We start from the raw sequence: 5,646 nt of genomic DNA, 5'->3' as shown, positions 1-5,646 counted from the left end.
TTAGAAAATGTACATAAAGAAACTATGCCCTTGCATGTCTACCATATCGGCAGGAATGCTAGCAGCCACTAGCTCTGCTGAGGGCGGACTGCAGCACTTTTCTATACTGTATTTTCAGGATTATGTTTTCAATCATCCAGTGAATACATGCTTGGTTTTGGACCAAACACTTAGGTGAAAGTGAAAGAACACTTTGTCCAGGTATGACAGGTATGTGAATAAGCAGTGGAATCCTTTAGCAAAAATCCTGAAGGCTAACAGATCAGTGGATTAGTTGGTTAATTCATCAGTCGCAATCCCAAAAGATTCAGAACATTCTCTCTCAGCATGTCAGACAACACAGCTTATCAGACAGGACAGGGCAATATTTTCATGTATTCTTTATTTTGGGAACATAACACAACAATGACAGAACTGTCTGAATGCTGTCAAACATCATTCACAGAGGAACAACCTCCTTCAGGTTGAACTGGTTTAACACACTGATGGCTCAGCCGATTACACCGTTCTTTGACTAACACCCACAACAGCTATTTATGTTCAGCAAACAGAATAGGATGTAAAACATTCATTCATGCCTTATGTTATTAAAATAAGTAAAACATCACTCATAAGCACTTTTCAAACCAAGACAGAAGACAATTTCCTCCATATTTTTTGTTTTAATTCTATACATGAGGAAATGTTTTGAACTTCAACATACCCATGTGCCCAAACATTAAACATAACATGATAAGAAAAACTCTGTGTTGCCAAACCGTTTGACTAATTTTAAAAATTTCTGATTCTTCCACCAAAACAACCCAAACAAACAAAAACAAAACAAGAAAAATAATAATAATGCAAAGTGTCAGTTGCAGGCACAAATGGGTTAAAACACACAAAAACAATGCACATACTGGTTGAAGATAAAACAATAAACAAAGACAAAAATGTGCAATGGTTAGTGCTGCTGGCCCAAAATACAAATATTTAAATAGTAGAAAAAAGTAGAAAAAACTCTTTTTAATAGGCCTACCTACTATCTTTTCTAAAAGAAGGTGCCGAAAACAAAGACAAAAAGTCTAATGGACTGAAAACTGAATGCATGAACTGATTGAAGGAATAAAATTTGTCCTTTGAGTCCAAGTGAAATTAAAATTCAATAGCTCACTACAGCGTGCATATCTAAAGATTGATAAAATAAATCAAAAACCAAAAGTGAAAAATTTGTATTTTATGTTTAAGACATGTTAGCTTTCCTGCTTTAAGGTCCAGTGTGTATGATTTAGGGGAATCTATTGGCAGAATGGTATATAATATCTATGACTATGTATTTTTTATCTTTTATCACCTGAAAATAGAAAAAATGTTTTTGTCACCTTAGAATGAGCCGTTATCTACAGTGGGTAGAGTGGTTCCTCTTCCACCGAGTCCGCAATGTTGCTCTACAGTAGCCCAGTGTGGACAAATGAAACACTGGCTCTAGATAGGACCAGTCACATTTTCATGTCAGCCCCTGTAGCTCTCCTAAATGCTTTGCACACAGGAAAGCATTCAGTTCTGCAACCTCACCACTAGATGCCGCTAACTACAACACACTGGACCTTTAAGTCTCCTTCTTATCTAGCTTACACACGCCTTGTCCTGAACCTTTGCTTGTTGAATGAGCGACGAAACAAACATTCAACTGGGAAAAGTGCACTGCTGACACCAGCTTGCAGGCTACATAACTAATAAGCTTCTGAAAATTTGCCTGCAAATGTCACTTGGGTACTTGGGTCTGGTTTGATACTGGTGTGGTCCTTACTCCTCAGCACCACCAACAACACACCATCTGTCCATGACATGTAGGCCACAGTGCAAGTTTGTTTACTTTGTCAGGCTGTTCTCATGCACTGTTCATACATTTATCTATAAAAAGTAATGCAACACAATTTGTATATAACCCACATAATTATGAGCTAGTAATTAGTGTATACCAAGTCATCGTGAAGGTTGCGATCATGTGACCAATGTGCTGACAGGAGCAAGGAATGAAGTAGTATATAAACTGAATGTGCGATCATTTTTTTAATCTGCATTTTCAGAAGACATTGAACTGCTATATGAGGATACATCGACTTTGTCTCTGGTTCTCCTGCTGGGTCTCAGCCTGCAGGCTTAAGTCAATCAAACAGAGACATGACACACCCCTCGACCCAGCTGAGACAAAAAGATTAATTCCTGATTTTTATCCCGAAGACTAACAATACATTTACAAAACATGTTTCCATTATTTTTTCACTACTCTGATTGAATATGACTTTAGTTGGACTTTAAGTCTTTTAGAGCCAGTTGCGCTAAAACTGACGCTGTGTCCATCCAATAAACTAGGCTGGTGATATTTGTCCTTTTTCCAACTAATTGAATTTGAATACTCCTATTCTGCTTGCATTTCCTCAAAGTCTCTGAGCGTATTTCTCATCTTTGCAAACTCATGAACAGTTTTCTCACACTGCAAGGCGGAATCTGTGATACAGGTTCTCAACTTTGCGTCACTCTCAGGGGTTGAAGTGATTCGGGTGATACTGATAATGAAGATTAATAGCTCCTTCACTTTTCTCAGAGTGTCACCCATAACTTCCCTGCTGTTTCCTGCCTGTTCAGCTGTTTGCCTGAGAAGCTGCTGAAGTTGTCTCATTTCCGACAGACCTCTTCTTGCTTGTTCTCTAGTTGTAGTCAATAATGAGGATGATTTTTCCTCCAACTCCTCAGACAACGCCTTAATTTCTTCCAGGACATCCTTTTGTAGTTCAATGATTGTCATGAATTCTCTTCCCAACCCCTCCACAGTTTCTAAACTTATTTTCTCTGTCTGTAACTGGGTTACATTTGCTGTAATGACAGCTACACCTCCACCCATTGCTGCAGTGCCCCCTACCATTGCCATTCTTACAGCTCCTTCGCTGGCCGATCCTCCTGCTAACAAAGCTGCAGCTGCAGCCACAATGCCAAGAGCTCCCAAAACTGCCCCCATCATTCTGGTTGTGTTTGTGGTTTTCTGCATCTCATTTACCTCTCTAGCTAATGCACTTAGCTTGTTTGCTATGTCTTGCATTCTTTCTTTCCTATGGTCATACAGTTCAATAAATAATCTCCCAGTGTGACTTAGTCTCTGTAGGAGATCAGACAAAGGAGGTGGTAGTCTGAGGCCTCTTAAGGCCATTTTCGGGAAGACTCCAATCAATTAGGTGTCAAAACCAAAGACCTGTAAATGGCTAAACTCAGTGAGCTACAGGTGAAAGAGGCCTGTGTTTCAGTCTGCTGGCTGTTTGTATTGATTGTTGTTCAGGGCCTTCACAGCACCAGCCTGTAATTTGAAAGGCTGTTGTTAGTTACACCAATAAGCAGCTACCATTTTCATAATTTCGCACATATTTTGAGAAATAATACAAACACCTCTTAGTACAATCAAACACAATTCAACAAAGAATACACAACAACAAAAGTGGCATAGCTGCTTTCATGGGTTTAGACTTACAGAGAAAAGTTATGCTGCATTCGATATTCACACTGCTGCTTCAGATGTTCTTTTTTCTGCAATCCTTTGAACGCTGAAAGATAAAATACAGAACAGACATCAGAGATGGTATCAATATTTCATTTTAACATGCTAATGTAGATGAAAAATGTGGCAAAGTGCAAAGTAAACAAAACAGTCTGCAGTAAATATTACCTTGTTGTTGTCATGTCTAAATTGTTGTATCACAATGGCATCTTTTCATTCTCAGGAGGACAAGGACGCTGTTAAAAATAGATATCCTCAGTGCAGTAGATAATCATCATTGATGCAGAATTCTAGGTGAGGTAAGAAGAGACAATAGATATGCCACAAAGCCGTTGCCAAGTACTTGATTCTCCAACTTGCTAAGACTCCTGTTCATCATTAATAAACATAGTTATACATTCTTAAATCAAATGAAATATTAAATCATATCATGTATCTCAAACATACTAACTTTATTTTAGCCAGCAACTAATTAGAGAAATGTACTTTGACAGTAGCAGTTAGTCTGGAACCTCTCGGTTAATTTTAAATTTGCAAAGTGCATTTGGACACAATTAGACAGACCTACGACCAATCAGAGCAACAAAACATCTGACTAAGCACTGAGTGATGGAGAAATGTGAACAGACAACAGGGTGCAGAGATGAACTATACCATTAGAATTTGAAAATAGTACATCAGCATAAAGTTTTGTATCAGCTGTAGCCATCTTGGTTGTTATCAAAAATGCCTCAACAGAGCTGGGTTTCACTCACCGTAGTGTCCACAGCATGAATGTGTGTGAGCCAAAAATATTGTAATCACTTATTCCGTGTACTGTAAAGCACAAAGGCTCTAGAAGTTGTCAGTCATCATATCAAACATGCCCCATATTATATAAACGAATATGAGGAGTGCGAGCTGGCTCAGGCTGACTGGAAATCTGTCTGAACAGGACGGGGACCAGACGCATCTGCCAGAGCAAATAAAACATGAAATCGCAGATGCGACAGGTTCCGGTGCTAATTTGACAGTGTTTTAACAGGATCAATTGGCTGTTCAGAGCACTTTATTGATCACTAAATCTGAACAAAGGTCTGTACAGATTCCTGTGGCTTCACAGATTTTCAGTATTTTTTCAAATATCATTATTATTAACAAAACGAACAGCACTTTGCCAAAGAACACTGTCAATAAGAAACATACTATCTGGTCTTTTTATCCTTTGACTGAAAATTTATCTTCTGGCAAAAAAGGAAATTAAAGGCACGTGTAGGTTTTGAAATTTTCTGTCTCTGATGCCCCCAGTGGTGATACTAAAAATGACATGATCCATGTACACCAAGAGGGAAACACCGCCCCAACCTTCACTTTGATAGTTTCATTTAGAAACAAAGCAAATACCAGAATACCGAATCAAATAATTTTTACACAGTGGTTTAAAAAAATATTTTCTTAACTTCACACTTGACGAAAATTTGCTTCATCTTACATTTGAGAACAGCAAAAAATAGTCTGAATCTGTTAGTTCCTTGAACTCCTCTGAATTTCTTGGATCTTTGGGGAACAGTGTGCTCTCAAAATGAAGAACACTGGCATCTATGGACACACTTATCTTTACTAAGACGTGATTGGCTGAACAGCAGAAATAGAAAAATATTAGTTACTGATACATGCTTAACAAGCAACAACATTTAACAGTAAGAACTTAATCAAATTGAGCAAGTTAGCTGATAATAAAGGTCAGGAGACAAAAATAATTGAATTAAAATGGCTTACATGATGGTTCATCCTCTCCATAGTCTGTGCCTTTTCATAAAATACTTTGACCTTATGTACAAAGCTCTCTCTCTCTGCAGCTCACATCTTGTTCCTTACGTAAAACATTTCAGTCACATGACTCTGTGGACACACATGCCACTATCCATCCATCAAACCTGCTTTCAATATGAAACAGAAAGTAAAACAGTAAGTGCTCAGAGTGTCATCTGGCATATGTGCTCGGAGTTGTGGAGTCTCACTGTCTCCTTCATTCTTTTTCCATGTGGGAAACCAAAAAAACACAACCTGTGGTTTTTAAGGTTCCCATGACCATCGTGTGACACACTGTTTACACAGCAGTGTCTCCCTATCTTCAA

At 38.3% G+C, this 5,646-nt stretch overlaps 1 long non-coding RNA gene across 2 annotated transcripts; it reads right to left on the bottom strand.

The window, feature by feature from the left end:
* Positions 1 to 364: 364 nt before the first annotated feature.
* On the bottom strand, positions 365 to 5,338 carry LOC144459449 (uncharacterized). 2 transcript variants are annotated; one of them, XR_013488434.1, is made up of 3 exons: positions 5,288 to 5,338; positions 3,503 to 3,575; positions 365 to 3,331 (listed from the first exon to the last, which is right to left on the bottom strand). It is a non-coding gene; the product is annotated as an uncharacterized LOC144459449 (long non-coding RNA). The 2 variants fall into 2 exon arrangements; XR_013488433.1 differs by lacking the exon at positions 5,288 to 5,338 and adding an exon at positions 3,698 to 3,813.
* Positions 5,339 to 5,646: the final 308 nt, after the last annotated feature.

Source organism: Epinephelus lanceolatus, chromosome 21 (genome assembly GCF_041903045.1).
Source record: "Epinephelus lanceolatus isolate andai-2023 chromosome 21, ASM4190304v1, whole genome shotgun sequence".
Taxonomy (NCBI): domain Eukaryota; kingdom Metazoa; phylum Chordata; class Actinopteri; order Perciformes; family Serranidae; genus Epinephelus; species Epinephelus lanceolatus.
This window is presented reverse-complemented; position numbering and strand designations above follow the sequence as displayed.